We start from the raw sequence: 16445 nt of genomic DNA on the forward strand, positions 1-16445 counted from the left end.
GCAAGGAATGGGTATGGGAGTCGGTGAACGTTTACTGGATGACTGAATGAATTAGGAAACAGCTTCACACCCCTACGGGCCTTAGTGACTTTGGAGGGCCTCTGTGAGATGGAACTCCTGTACCCTCGGAGTCTTCAGGGACCTTAGAAGAGGACCCAAAGCTCCCTTAGAGAATTCCTTTGTTAGGCCCACAGTGCATTTAGAAGACAGACAACTCTCAAGGAGACTTTCAAGACATTTTCAGAGATTCGTAGTTGTAAGCAAAAAAATAAAATAAAATATGCCCTGGCCATTCCCACTGATTTAAGAGAAGGAATTTATTAAAAGAATATGGGAATAGGTACATGAAAAGGTACTCAATGTCATTAGCGACGAAAGAAACACAAGTCAACACCACAGTGAGATACCACCTCAAACTCACTAGAGTGGCTAATAATTAAAAAGACAGACAATAACAAGTGTTGGCAAGGGTGTTCAGAAACTGGAACCTCACATGCTGTGGGTAGAAATGTAAAGTGGTACAGCTGCTCTGGAAAACATTCTGGAGGTTTCTGATAAAGTTAAACATAGAGTTACCATATAACCCAACCATTCCGCTCCTATGTGTATGTATACCCAAGAGAAATAAAAACACACGTACACACACAAATGTGCCTGTGAATGCTCACACCAGCACTATTCGTAATAGCCAGACAGGAAACAACCCAAATGTCCATCAACTAATGAATGAATAAGTAAAATGTGGCATATCCATATCATGGAAAGTTATTTGGAACAAAAGTAATGAAGTATGCCCTGGCCAAGTGTCTCAGTTGTTTGGAGCATTGTCCCACACACCAAAAAGCTGCAGGTTCGATCCTTGGTCAGGGCACATACCTAGGTTGTGGGTTCGATCCCTGGTCTGAGCACATATATGAGGCAACCGATCAATGTTTCTCTCTCACGTCAATGTTTCTTCCTCTCTCTCTCTCTCTCCTCTTACTCTCTCTCTAACATCAATAAATAGCCCTGGCTGGTGTGGCTCAATGGGTTGAGATTCAGCCTATGAACCAAAAGGTCGCTGGGGCACACACCTGGGTTGCGGGCCAGGCCCCTGGTTGGGGGTGTGTGAGAGTTGCCTCAAAACCTGTTGATGTTTCTCCCACTCATCAATGCTTCTCTCCCTCTCTTTCTCCCTCCCTTCCTCTTTCTCTAAAAAGTAAATAAAATATTTGAAAAATAAAGTCAATAAAATATTCTTGGGTGAGGATTAAAAAATAAAGTAATAAAGTACAGATAAGACATGCTACAATGTAGATGAACCTTGAAAACATTATGCTATGTGAGAGAAACTAGTTAGAAAAGACCACATATTGTGCAATCACACTTGTACATACCCAGAGTGGGCAGATCCACAACGGACAGAGGATTAGTGATGGCCTAGGGATGAGAGAATGTCGTGGGTTGAATTATGTTCCCCCCAAAAGACATGTTAGATTCCTAACCTCTGCTACCTTTGGATGTAACCTTATTTGGAGAAAGGGTTCTTGCCGATGTAATTAAAATATAAATAAGATGAGGTCATGCTAGAGAGGGGTCGATTCATAATTTAATAAGACTGATGTTATAAGGAAAGAAGAGACACACAAGAGAAGAATGCCACGTGAATATATGAGACACAGGAGAGAACATCCGGCGGCAAGCAGTGAAGCCAGCAGTTGGGAGGGGTGCGCCACAGAACAGACTCTCCCGAGGAGAGAGCGTGGTCCTGCCAGCACCTTGATTTTGGACGGCTCCGAACCTCCGCAACTGTGAGAGAACAAATTCCCGTTGCTTGAAGCCCCCCAGTGTGTGGCACTTCATTACGGCTGCCCCAGCAAACCCCTCTACGGGGCCAGGGAAACAGCGGGGGGGCGACTCCCGAAGGGCGTGGGACTCCTTCCCGGGTTGGCAGAAATGTTTGCGGTTGATTGTGGTCAGGCCGCGCGGCCCTGGGAGCGAGCGCAACAGGACTGTGTCTCAATAAGCCTGTTACATGAAAAACTTGGAAACTTCTGTTGGAGAGTTCATAAAATCAACAAGCGCCTTGGAGAACCAGGTGTGGATCCCACCCCAAACCTTGCAGACCTGGGCTAGGAGAATGCACAGCTGCGTTATCGAGCACTAGCCACTGCAGACTTGGAAAAAGTATCATGGAATAAAGCAGGTCCTCTTTTTAAAATATCAATTTGATATGTAATTTGCATTCAAAAGACTGCACCCACTTGAAGTGTATAGTTTGGTGAGTTGAAAAACGTGTGTATCCCCTGTAACTGCCATTACAATTGAGACAAAATCTTTGGACCACCCACAAAAATTTCCTAGGGTCCCTTCACTGGGAACTGCCCCTCCATCTCCAGCACAGGCCAATGTCGACCTGCATCCTGCCCACGTCCTGAGTCCGCTTCTCCAACCTTGGCGCCAGTTCCGGGAGTCACCCAACACCCTTCCAATAAACCCCGTTATGTGCACCAGATTCGGAGTCTGTTCACAGCCAAGCATCCCAACTGACAACACAGGGAGACAGTGAGTAAGGAGGAGGCAGCAGAAAAGTAACCCAAGGGAAATGTGTTTACTCTGAATCCCTTCATATAAAGTTCAAAAACAGAAGAAGGTAACTGAATATATTATGTTGGGATGCATTGCTATTTGGTAAAATCATGAAGAAATCCAGGCACGTCTGTGATGGTTCAGCAAATACCCACTGTGCCCGCCTCCACTGGGAAGGGACCGCACTTCCCGCCCCACTGAGGTTGGGTTTGGCCGTAGGCCTTGGTTTGGCCCATGGGATGTCAGTAAACAGGACCTGAGCTGTGCCTTAAACGTGCTTGTGCTGTTTGGTGTGGCTTGCACACTTGGGCGAGCTTCTGGAAGAAGACTGCACCCCAGGCAGACTCTGATCCAAGCAGGATGAGAGACACAGGCAGCAGACCTGGGTCCAGCCCGCCCCCCACCAAGCCCCGTCCAGTTTAGCGCAAAGGGATTAAACTGCGGACCGAGAGTGTGAGATAAATTTTCACTGGGCATTGAGGCAATTCGTGGCAGTGTTACAATGAGCACTGAGGAGTGCAATAAGCAATAGCAAATTCAGAAAGGGAAAGGAGGAGATGTGATGAGGACCTCCAAGTATTAGTTATGCTTTATTTTTCAGGCTGAAAGCTGGGTTCACAGGTGTTCATTTTATCATTATCCTTTAAACTATGCACATCCATTATACACACTCTGCTATTTCTGATTTTCTGACTTTTTTTCAAAGTTAAAAAAGTGAGGAGGAGTCTGGGGCCATGGCCTCCAACAGACTGTCATTGCTCGGGAGTGGGCGGGAAACTTTAACGAGCTGGTGCGAAGGAGGGCGGAGGGGGCCGGGAGGACCGAAGTGCAGAGAGGGGTCAAACGAGGGCAAAACAGTGGGAGGGTGCTCGCTTCAGCAGCGTGAATGCTGAAACGGGTAAGACAGCAGTTGCACCTGGGTGGTAGAATATTAGATTTTATTTTCGTCTTTATCCTCCTCTGGGTTTCCCTAATTTTCTGCAATGCACATACATGGCTTTTGTGGTCAAAGACAAGAACAAAAAACATGTAGTGGCAGATACGAGTGGTGACTTCCCCACACGCCTCTCTCCCTCTCCTCTGTTAACAGGATGTTCGAGCCCGCCCTGGGGACAGTCCTTGCTCAGGCAGCTGGTGTGGTGTGGCCTGTGCGCCCCAGTTCCGACAAGTGGGATGAAAGGGGAAGTCTCCTGCAGGAGAGTAGGGGCAGAATTTTAAAAAGTCCCCTACCAGATAGAAAAGAAACAAGAGAGACAAGGGGGGAAGATTTTGTGCACTGTCCTGGAACACCGTGATATTTGGATCTGCAGCAGCCATACTGCAACCTTGAGGGACGATGTTGCCCAGGAGGGCAGCTGAGGGGAGAGATGGCAAGGTCCCGCCCAAGGACAGGCTGAGCCACTGGGTCAATGTAGGGACTGTTCTGCTGACTTCCTGTTGAGAGAGATTATAAAGCTTCTATGGTTTATGCCACTTTCAGTTAAGAAGACTCAGGTACAGCCAAAAACATCCTAATTGTCACAGAATATTTTCTTAAGTGTGAGAGGAGACATATCTGAATAGCCTTAGAGGTTCATTTCCTCTCCCGAGACAGCCAGCTCAGCGTGTCTGAATGAGCCCGATGGCATCGGGCCTTGGGTTCCCAGGGCTCCCCTGTCTAACTAGACCACTTCCTCAACAGGGGCATTTCCTACATGACATTGTCACATAGCAATGCCCTCCTCACATGCACTCAATTTAAAAGTTCCTTTGCAAGTTATGTAAATATCTAATCACTATACTGTATGCCTGAAACAAATACAATATTGTATGTTATCAGTAATTAAAAATTCTTTAAAGAAAAAATTTTCTTTCTTTTTAATCATTTATGGCAGCAAAGTACTGTCCTCTCCTTTTCAGCATGACTGGGACAGGGCCCTTCCCACTGGGACCCTGGCTGCGGTCGGTGCAGAGGGGGATGAGAGTTCCAGGCTCTGCTTGTGCCCTGCTCCCCTGCTGGTGTGTCTCCCCCTATTATATGCTATTTTATGTTTGCTCTGCTAAGCGGGCTAGTTGTGTGTGTCCCGTAACCTCTTAGGATGACAAAGTATTGAGCAAAGAAGAAACCTTAAGATAGTGACAGTGGGGTGGCTATGAACTGGAACTGACCAATGTCAATGTGTAGTGATTGTACCAGGCTCTGTCCTCTCCACCAGACTTGCCCCTCAAGTTGCATGCAGGGTAAGGCCCTTCATCTACCAGGGCTCATCTCAAGAAATCATCAGTGCCTCTCACCTCCTCAGAGAGTGAGCTTTTAAAAACAGAAATCAGCCCTGGCTGGTATGATTCAGTGGATTGAGTGCCGGCCTGCTAATCAAAGAGTCACCAGTTTGATTCCCAGCCTAGGGCACATGCCTGGGTTGTGGGCCAGGTCCCCAGTAGGGGGCATGTAAGAGGCAACCACACATTGGTGTTTCTCTCCCTCTCTTTCTCCCTCCTTTCTCCTCTCTCTAAAAAATAAATAAATAAGACTTCCAGCCAAGATGGAGGCATAGGTGGACACATCGTACCTCCACACACAACCAAGATAGGGCCAACAACAATTTAGAAACAGAATAACATCCAGAACTGACAGAAAATTGATCTGAATGGAAGTTGGACAACCAAGAAGTTGAAATAGACCCATTCATCCAGTCTGGTAGGAGGGGCAGAGTAGGGCAGCCAGGCACAGGTCGTGGCATGTGCAAAGAGCAGAGAGAGTTGTGACCAGGCGCATAAGGCATCTGGGGGGTGCGTAAGGCATCCGGGGCACACAGGACTGCAGCGGGTGGACCCTGAGTACACAAGCTGCAGCTGGCAGACCCCGGCTGAGGGGTGGCAACCAGCAGACCCAGTGAGGTGGTGATTGTAAAGCAAGACAGTGCTCGCAACCCAGGACCCCAGCACTGGGAACTAGAGCCTCAGGACACTGATTGAGGACACCTGTGGGTTTGAGACGCATGGAGAGACACCCAGCCTCACAGGAGAGGTCGTTGGAGGGTCCCACGATGTGCACAAGCCCACCCACATGGGAACTGGCACCAGAGGGGCCTAGTTTGCTTGGGGAAGCAGTAGAAGGGACTGAAGTCCTATGGAGAACGGAGCAACCGCCATTGTTCCCTCTCAACGCCGCCCCCACATACAACATCACAACCCAGCAACTGGGGTGCCCCGCCCTGGTGAACACCTAAGGCTCCACCCCTCACCTTAACGGGAGCGACCAGACAAAAAGAGAGAGAGAGAGAGACATGGCTCAAACAGAAGAACAAATCAAAGCCCCAGAACCCATCCTTTTAAGCGATGGAGAGATAGCCAACCTATCAGATGCACAGTTCAAAACACTGGTGATCAGGAAGCTCACAAAATTGGTTGATTTTGGTCACAAATTAGATGAAAAAATGCAGGCTTTGATAAGAGAAATGAAGGAAAATGTACAGAGAACCAATAGTGATGGGAAGGAAACTGGGACTCAAAACAATCAAGTGGACCAGAAGGAAGAAAGAAACAACCAAACAGGAAAGAATGGAGAAATAAGAATTCAAAAAAATGAGGAGAAGCTTAGGAACCTCCAGGACATCTTTAAACGTTCCAACATCCGAATTATAGGGGTACCAGAAGGAGAAGAGGAAGAGCAACAAGTGGACAAGTTATTTGAACAAATAATAAAGGAGAACTTCCCCAATCTGGCAAAGGAAATAGACTTCCAGGAAGTCCAGGAAGCTCAGAGAGTCCCAAAGAAGTTGGACCCAAGAAGGAACACACCAAGGCACATCATAATTACATTAGCCAAGGTAAAAATGGAGAGAATCCCAGAAGCAGCAAGAGATAAGGGGACAGTAACCTACAAAGGAGTTCCCATCAGACTGTCAATTGATTTCTCAAAAGAGACCTTGCAGGCAAGAAGGGGCTGGAAAGAAGTATTCCAAGTCATGAAAGGCAAGGACCTCCATCCAAGATTGCAGCAAAGCTTTCATTTAGCATGGAAGGGCAAATAAAGTGCTTCTCAGATAAGGTGAAGTTAAAGGAGTTCATCTTCACCAAGCCCTTATTTTATGTAATGTTAAAGGGACTTATCTAAGAAAAGAAGATTAAAAAAATGTATAGTAAAATGACAGCAAACTCACAATTATTAACAACCACACCTAAAACAAAACCAAAAGAAACTAAGCAAACAACTAGAACAGGAACAGAATCACAGAAATGGAGATCACATGGAGGGTTAGCAACAGGGGAGTGGGAGGAGGAGAGAGGGGGAAAAGGAATGGAGAATAAGTAGCATAGATGGTAGGTAGAAAATAGACAGGGGGAGGGCAAGAATAGTATGGGAAATGTAGAAGCTAAAGAAGTTATGACACAGGGACATGAACTAAAGAGGGGGAATGTGGGTGGGGGAGGGTATGCAGGGTAGAGGGGAGTGAAGGGGAGAAATGGGACAACTGTAATAGCATAATCAATAAAATATATTTTAAAAATAAAATAATAAATAAATAAAATCTTTTTTAAAATTTAAAAAACCCAACAAATCACATCACACTATTTCTCTGTGGAAAGCCCTGTACTGCTTTCCATCACACTCGATATGCATTCGCTCCTGTCTTCCTTTCTGTGCCTGTCAACGTGTGTGGAAGGGAGACCCTCCAGAGAGGCAGGGCTCCAGGATTTCTGCTGTATAGACACTCCAAGGTCCTCCCGAATGCAGTGTTCTGAGAATGCCAAGGCCGCAATCTCTAGCAACTGGGTGTTGTTCAGAAAGAAACTTCAGCTGCCCCTCCGACTCCCCATTCGAACCCATCTGTGCTCCATGAAAACAGGCTGCTGGTGGAAATCATCAGGGTTAGGGGTAACTTTATAGCTGCTACCCAAGCCGGGGACTTTCAGGTCACCTCAGCTGGAAGAGTTGCTCTAAAATGCCAGCTCACAACGGTATCCAATTTATCTAGTTCTTCACCTTGGCTAAAGCCCTGGAAAGTCCTGTACTGACCCGGGTGCCCGGCTTGGGTGCAGTAACTAAATGTGGCCACAAGAGGGAAGTCATGCACTTTGTCAACTGTAGGGATTTGGCTTCAACCGGAAACAATTTGAAATGTTTTTAGCCTGATCACAAGCAGATGGGCCAGATGGAGATCTGCGGGTGCTCTGATGAAGGCAAATAACTCAATGTGTTTTTAAAATGCCATTCTTTAAATACAGGGTCCAGCAGAAGTAAGGCCTGCTTGAGTGTGAGTGGTAGGAAAATAATATGGGTGTGATAATTTATAGTTTTAATTTGAACATTTCACCTAAAATGTCATATTTGTGTGCTTAACTGTGATAGTTATGTTACAGAATTACATGCTAATGATTTTGTAACAAAAGATTTTGTAATAAAAAAGGGGTGTTATTTATGTCAGACCCCGTAAGTGTTCAACTGTAAGAGCCCAGGAGACTAGGGTCACTTTCTCTTCACCCAAGGACATTTTTTTTCTTTGTTTTTAGAGAGAGAAGGGAGAGAGAGAAACATCCAAGTGAGAGGGAAGCATCATTTGGTTGCCTTCCATACGGGCCAGAGCAGGGATGGTATGGGCCTGGACCGGGATGAGAACCTGCAACCCAGCTTCTGTGCCCTCACAGTAATTGTAAGCTGCCACCTACCTTGTGGGACGACGTTCCAACCAACTGAGCCACATCGGCCAGGGCTAGGATCACTTTAACAACTGGGAGCAAATGCCATAGTACTTGTACATACCCCTTCTAGAAAAGGGTATTTTAATCTGGGATGCACAGACCCATATAGTTCATGAGGTCTGTAAACTTGGATGGGAAAAAACTACATCTTTATGTTCATTAACCTTTAATGGAATTTAGTATTTCCTTCAGCTGTGAGTGTAGGCAACCAAACTGCAGTAGCAGTGACAGTGACCTTGTCGCTAACAAGAATCAGATATTTTTACACAACATTATGAGTTGTTCCAGATCTTCGTCACTTACCTTCATCACTCACTCACAATTAAGAGCTATTAAACCTGCTTCTAGATTATGTCATTGAATGTGTTAATAAAGAAGCACATACTTTACTATATTGCAAGTGTCTTTTTATATCTTGACAGTTAAATTTCAATACTAGTGGTTTCCTTTTTAATCCTGTGTCGCTAAAATGGGTGCTGTCTTGGGGCTGCCCCATCGGCCCCGGGGAGGGTGGTGGTGTGCCCTGCTCCGTGGCGCCCCGACCCTCCAGGGTGGGCCTAGCCCGCTGAGGGCCCCTTGTGGTCTCCTGAGCACCAGCACACAGATATAAAAATGGATCTTTCCATTTCATAGACTCACCTACACATATAGCCAATGGGTGAGTCTTGGTCACCAACTAAATACATTCTCTTTCTAAAAGTAACGTTATTTATTTTTAAAGTTTTATTTTTATTGATGAGAAACAGGGAAACGCTGATCTGTTGTTTCATTTAATTATGCACGCATTGGTTGATTCTTATATGTGCCCTGACCGGGGAGTAAATGCATTATTAAGTTAACAACAGTTGATCACTCACCAACAGAAGTTATACCTTACTGGGCAGTATTGATTACTCACAAGCAGAACTTCTCTTGGGAGTCCCGTCGCCACACAGAACCGGCTTAATCCAGCTGGGGCACAAAAGGGTGCCATCTCTTTTTCCTAAAAGGGTTTTTGGCATATCCCTCTTGGTCCCCGCGCCCAGAACTCTGGAGGCTTGCTCGAAGAGGATGGTCCTGTTTCCAGACTCCACTGGGCCCAAACACCCTTGATCACTGCTGGGACGATCTCCTGTGATTCAGAGCCGTACTCTGGCCATAGGGACCTTCAGGAGGAAGTCATCCAAGGCCACTTCCTTCTGGTTCAGGGTCAAGGTCCCAGGGAGTGTTTTGAGGGCTGAGCAATGACAGGTTTTTACAGACAGGGTTTGGGGTTACACTGATGACACAGTCCCTTCACAGATTTAGTGGCCTTTGATCTCTTTGGTTCTGGTCAGCTGCAGTGTGATGGACCACATCCCAAGATCTTATCTAGACTGGTCTTCAACCTAAAGACTGATTTCCTCCTTCTAGGTTGCTCCCCACCTGGACGGTGGCTCCCCCAGGCTATCTGAAACACCTCTCACAGCCGCCACTTTGCATGACCACTTAGAAGTGCTCCAGTGTGGGAGCAACTGGCTTTTTAAACTCTGCAAAACTCAAAATTACAGGGTGCTCAGTCAACCCAGATTCCAGGTTACAGCAAAGAGTTCCTCCCTTAGCAAAGTCGTGCAGAGTAGCTAGCTCTAGTTTGAGTCTCTCTGTTTTCCTCTAGTACAGACTTTGCAAAAAGTAGCAAGAAGGAACCAGAAACCACTATTTGAAATTTCCCTACCTTTCTATGTTGCCACACAGTATTGCTACAACCTCAGTCAGTCTGTGATATGTCCCCAGGGTGAGATAGCTCCTGTCTGCAGACAGCCTCCGGTGAAGTATCTCCCCGTGTTCAGAGCCCTGTGCAGAGCCCTCCCTTTTGGTCTGGGTGGCGGTGGTGGTGGGGGGAGGGTCCTGTGACTCACTTTAAAGCCTTAAGGAGCTCTGGAAATTTTTTTTCATTTTTGTATATTTGGGGCCCAGCTGGTGTGTAAAGAAGCCCACACTAAGCCACATGGACATAAAGGTTACAGCCCCTCCAGCCATCCCACCAAGCGGTCACACACACATGTGAAGTCATCTTGGAGATTCCATCCCCAGCCGCCATTGGACTGAAACCTCATCAGACACCCTGTGAGACTGGCAGAAAAACCACCCAGCTGATCACAGTCAACCAAAAGAACTGGGAGAGGCAATAAATGCTTGTTGTTCTAACCCAGCAAGTCTGGGGTGGTCTGCCACATAGGTAACTAACACACACACAAAGTTTTTTTTTAACACACAGGTCTGTTTAGTTTTTTTATCCTCACCCCAGGATATGTTAATTGATTTTCTTTTCTTTTTTAAAATATTTTATTTATTTATTTTTAGAGAGGGGGTAAGGAGAAAGAGAGAAACATCAATGTGTGGTTGCCTCTAGCATGCCCCCTACTGGGGACCTGACCTGCAACCCAGGCATGTGATCTGACTGGGAATTGTACTGGTGACCTTTTGGTCCCCAGGCCAGCACTCAATCCACTGAGCTATACCAGCCAGGGCTGATATTACCACCACCACTACTACTACTACTACTATTAATAGAGAGAGGGGAAAGGAGGAAGAAAGAGAGAGAGAAACATAGATCAGGTGCCTCTCGTACACTCCCCAAATGGGTACTGAAGCTGCAACCTAGGCATGTGCCCTGGCTGGAAATTAAACTGGCAACTTTTTGCTTTGCAGGAAGCAAACAAATTGATTGACAGCCTCCTGTACACACACCCCTGCTGGGGATCAAACCCACATCCTGAGTATGTACCCTGACCAAGAACCGAACCTGCAACCTTTTGGTGCGTGGGATGACACTCCAACCAACACACGAGGTTTTGATCAAATGTTTCAATTCCGTACAAGAAGAGTCACAAGTTCCCAGTGTGCAGCGCCCGAGTCCTTCCCATTTGCACCTCAACTGCACCTGTTGATGAAGCATGTGGGTCCGTCACTGGCAGTGCCCTGTGTCCTGTGTCCAGGAACCAAAGTCAGCATCAGTTAGGGTTATTTCTACTTGTGAGTGACAGAAAAATTAAAGCAATAGTGGCTTAAACTAAATAAAAGATTGTTTCTCTTTCATCTAAATGAAGTACAGAGAGCTGGTTTGACTCCACACACTTTCAGGGCCCAGGCTCCCCCACTCTGGTTCCAACACCCTCAACACAGGGCTCTTCTCTCACGGTCCAAGGTGGCTGCTCAAGCTCCAGCCGTCGTGACAGCCTTCCCACCAACAGAATGTGAAAGGAATAAAGAAAGACACATCCCCTTCCTCTAAGGAAACTTCCTTCTAAAGGTGCACAGGATACTCCTGCTTGTGTCTCATTTGCTAGAATGCACTCACCTGACCGCGCTAGGCTGGACGATGGGCTAGGAGATGTGGGCTTTGCTTCATGTGGCTCTGTGTCCAGACTGGAGTCTGGGGTTCACCGAAGATGAGGAGGGGATGAGTGTCGGAGCTAAACCCGTAGTGTCTGCCCGTGGCAGCTTTCTAGTCTACTCTGATTTCTGGGGCGCAAATCTCCTCCCTGTTCTTATTTTTCATACTTTCTCTGTCAATTCCTAAAAAAGAAGGAGGTGGAGGAAATTTGTTAGCATTCTAGCTGGAATTAAAGTAAACTTATACAGTCATTATAGAATTGACACTTTTATGGAGTTGTATCTTTCTATCCGAGAACACAACATGTCTTCTCATTCACACAAGTCTTGTTTTGTATCTTTCAATAAGATGTTGTGGTTTTTCTCTTTATAGGTTTTACACCTTTCTTGTTAAGTGCATTCTCAAGTATTTCATACTTCTGGTTGCTATGATGTGAGTCGACCCCCAGTTTTGTTCGCAGGTATTCATTCTGAGAGTAGAAGAATGGAGTGACGCTTTGCTCCACCTTTCGGGCAGCGAGTGCTCCTGCTGAGGAGAAAAGGCCTGAGCAGAGGCAACACCGGCCAGGCCCCCAGGGGCCAGCTCGCCAGAAAGGGGAGCTGACTGTCTGCAGCTGCTTTTGTATCTCAATCTAAAGTTTTCTTTAAAAATCACAGTCTTGCTTTTTATGTTTACCTTATATGCAGTCATGTTGCTCAATTCTCTTATTAATTCTAATAGGTTTTATTAGCCTGTTCTGTTTACTGAGCATATAATTTTTTAACAGTAAAAATGTTTTATCTCCTTTTCTTGAATTTATAACAGGTATTTTATCTTCTTATCTTCATGCTCTTGCTAAACCTGGGTGGAATGCTCAGTTCCTGGAAGGAGTTGCTAATGCCTTGGGCAATGGAATAAAAAAGTTCACTTACCTGCCAAGCTCCACTTCCACCCTGGTGCTAACCCTCACAACCTCAGGTGAGGGATGAGAAGGACACTCAGAAAGGTTGGGTAACTTGTTCTGGTCTCCGGGTGCGGTGGTGGGGTGGGAGCGGCAGGGGGAATGAGGAGTCCCGGCAGGGCTGCCACCGCCTCCCCTTCTCTCCACCGCCCTGCACGGGGCCCTGAACGGAGTTTTCTGCTCTCCTAAGGGAACCAGCTGCTGAGGCAGCCTTACGAGTTCATCTGCAGGCTTTCCCCTCATTCATCTGTTCACTCATTCATTCGTTATCTCCTCGAACGTTCTCGGAGCGCTGAGGACCTAATCTGTGCCAGGCCCTGCTCGGGCACTGGGCGCACAGGGAGGGTGAAGTCCAGTGGCTACAGAGTTTGCGTTGGCTCTGGAGGGCAGCAAGAGGAAGCGCTTTCCAGGCAGAGGGAAGGGCAGGCGCTGAGGCCTCCAGGGCCGCAAAAGAGAGGTTTGAGTAGAGAAAAGACAGAGCCCTGGACAAGACGGAGGGTCTCAGGGCATCTGCTACGGGGCTGGCGTGTCAGGCCCGTTCCCTCTCAACCCTCTCGCTCATGGTCCGCCCGGCTGCCAGATGCGGGCTTGGTTCCGGGAAGAAACTTGCTCAGTGTCCTCTCTAGGACATATTGAGCCCAGCAGGACTTGGTGACAACAGAGGGGGTTCTGTGCAGCCTGGGCACCACGGAGGGGCTTCTGCCTGCTAGGGATCTGCACCGTTGGCGGACCTGGGAGGCGCTGCAGAATTCTGTGCAGATGAGTCTGACGATGGAGACCAGTCCCCGTCCCCCAGGCATCAGTGGGAAATAGTCACATTTGCCAAGACAGTATGTGTGTTAACAGTTCTCTTGGTTTTAGGCAGGATTTTTTAGTGAATGAAAAAAAAATTATGCACTAAATGTCAAACACACCCTTAGCAATTCAGCACTCATTCTGATACAATTAAAGCTCTTGTCAGTTTCACCCTGAAATGAAAGGAGTGCCAGAAGTGCCTGATGCCCTCCATACACCTAACACCATGATCTGGTACATCTGATGCTTAATAGCAAACCAGCTAGGAAAAGAAAAACCTCAATATTCAGATTAAGATAAGCCAATCTCTTATAATGTGAGAAAGAACCTGTCTGTTGTAGCAGAAACGAAAACCAGAAAGATGCAAGTAGAAAAAGCAAATGCAAACTTAAAACAATATGGGCAATGAAAGCCTCCTACAGCTCTCCAGGGCATGTGTGAAGAGTCTGGACCAAGTGTCTGGAGAAATATTCGCTGAAGGTGAAAGCTTCCCATGGAGAAGAAAACATGGATAGAACTTGGAATAGGCAGGTGGAGACAATGTTTATGACCAAACAAGAGGAGCCAGCAGAGAACTAACTGATGTTGAAAAGCCCAGTGTGCAATTAAACATCCAGGATGGAGAAAGAAATCAATACTACATCAACATTGCTAAAAGAGAAAACAGAAGCCCTGGCTGGTGTGGCTCAGTAGATTGAGCACCAGCCTGCGAACTGAAAGGTTGCTGGTTCAATTCCCAGTAAGGGCACATGCCTGGGTTGTAGGCCAGGTCCCCGACTGGGGGCATGTAAGAGGCAACCAATGGATGTATCTCTCACACATTGCTGTTTCTCTCCCTCTCTTTCTCCCTCCCTTCCCTAAAAGTAAATAAATAAAATCTTTAAAATATTATATATATATATATATAAATATTTTTAAAAGACAGAAAAGCCCACATGACAGATCATATTAAAAGTCTTCAGGCTGGGCAAACCTTGGCTGAAAAAGTGCAGATCAAGCTCTTCAGGGGAAAGGAAATGAAGTAACTAAACTTTGTCAAGAGAAAGAAATGGAGTCTCTTAAGAAATTATCTGTCCATTATTCCCTGGAGTAAGAGGAGGAAAGTGTGGAAGCAGGTGATGAGCACACGAACGAAGAGTTGAAGACCTTCAGGGAGCAAGCCGAAGTCCTTGAAGGAAAGCTGAAAAGCACAGTTACAAGCAGAGCTAAAAAGCATCTTCTCAAAACCAAATTATTTCTCTCAAATTAAAAGGTCATAGTCATTGAACAAGAGCACAGGAGGCTGAAAGATACCTCCTCATCTCAAGACAGGAGATGGCAGACATGAAGAACAATAGAAACAGTGATTAGACTTGACTTTCTAGAAATGGATCCTTATGCATCTGGTGATCCAGTTGGAGGATTTTTTCAGGGACTGTTTGCACTCCCCCCCTCACCCCGGCTCCACAGTCTCCTCAGTGCCCCTCACCTCCCACCCTCTCCTTGGTTGCCAGGTTCTCCTCCTCCATTTCCAAATCTGGTGCTTCCGACAGATTCAAATGGGAGATGCATGGCAAGAAGACATCTTCTTCCTTCCTGTGTTAGTCAGTGCTCTCCAGGGAGACAGAGCAAATGTATATGTAGAGAGGTTTATCTGAGGAATTGGCTTATACAGTTGTGGGGGCTGGCTGGTCTGAAATCTGTAGGGCCGGCCAGCAGGCTAACCGTTCTCAGGCAGGGACGGAGACTCCAGGCCCCACACTGTAGAGCAGGGGTGTCAAACTCATTTTCACCGGGGGCCACGCCAGCCTCGCAGTTGCCTTCAAAGGGCCACAATAATTTTAGAACTGTATAAATGTAACTACTCCTTAACTGTTAAGGAGTTGGAATTCCATTTGGCCCTTTGAAGGCAACCTGGAGGCTGATGTGGCCCCCGGTGAAAATGCATTCGACACCCCTGCTCTAGAGTCGTCTTCAGGGAAATCTCAGTTTTGCTCTTAAGGCCCTTCAACTAATAAAACGATTATCAAGGATAATCTCCTACACTTAAAGTCAACTGATTGTAGAAGTTAATTAACCACATCTACAAAATACCTCCACAGCAACACTTAGATTAGCGTTTGAGTAAATAACTAGGTACGGTAGCCCAGCTGTACTGGCACATAAAACGAACTTCCGACCCAGGAAGCCTGGATCCCCCCTTAAAGAAGGCTTTCCACGGAGAGACTGCTGCCCTCCGAATCCCGCCGCATGGGCGGGGTTTTTCTGGACACGCCCACCCGGGAAACGTCAGTGCTGCCTTCGGGGCTCCTGCTGAGCGTCCACCCGCCCTTCTACTCACACTCCCAAACACTGCAAGGACCTCATACCATTTCACTTATTTTCTTCTTCAAAGTTATTTTTTAATTATCTACATTTTTAGTTTAAAGCCCTTTTTGCAGCTCAACATTAAAAAATAATCTAACTAAAAAATAGACAAAAGATTAGAGTAGACATTTCTCCAAAGAGGATGTGCCAATGGCTAACATGAGAAGATGCTCAATATCATTGGCCATTAGGGAACTTAAAATTCAAAACCTCGATGTGGTGACTTTCACCTAATAGGGGGGCCATACCCAAACAGATAATTATGAGGACTGTGGGAAAATTGGAACCCTCAGAGTTTGCTAGAGGGAATATAAAATGATACAGCCTCTTTGGAAAATAGTTTGACGGTCCCTCAGAAGGTTAAACATACAGTTACCACATGGCCCGCAAATATCACAACCAAGGGAACTGAAAACACATGTTCTCCCAAAAACGGTATCTTCAGTGAGTGGTGTTGGGGAAATTAGACCAGTACATGAAAAAAGAAAAAAGAAAAAAAAAAGAAAATAGACCACCAACTTACACTATACACAAGAATAAACTCAAAATGGATGAAAGACTTAAATGTAAATCCCCAAAACCATAAAAATCCTAGACAAAAACATAGGCAACAAAATCTTGGACATTGCTCATAGCAATATTTTTTTCCTGAGGTGTCTCCTAGGGAAAGGAAACAGGAAAAATAACAGTGGGATGACCTCAAACTAAACAGTTCTGCACAGCAAGAGAAACCATCAGCAAAGTGAAAAGGGAACCCAC

Source organism: Phyllostomus hastatus, unplaced genomic scaffold (genome assembly GCF_019186645.2).
Source record: "Phyllostomus hastatus isolate PE091 unplaced genomic scaffold, TTU_PhHast_1.1 phas_scaffold_317, whole genome shotgun sequence".
NCBI lineage: Eukaryota > Metazoa > Chordata > Mammalia > Chiroptera > Phyllostomidae > Phyllostomus > Phyllostomus hastatus.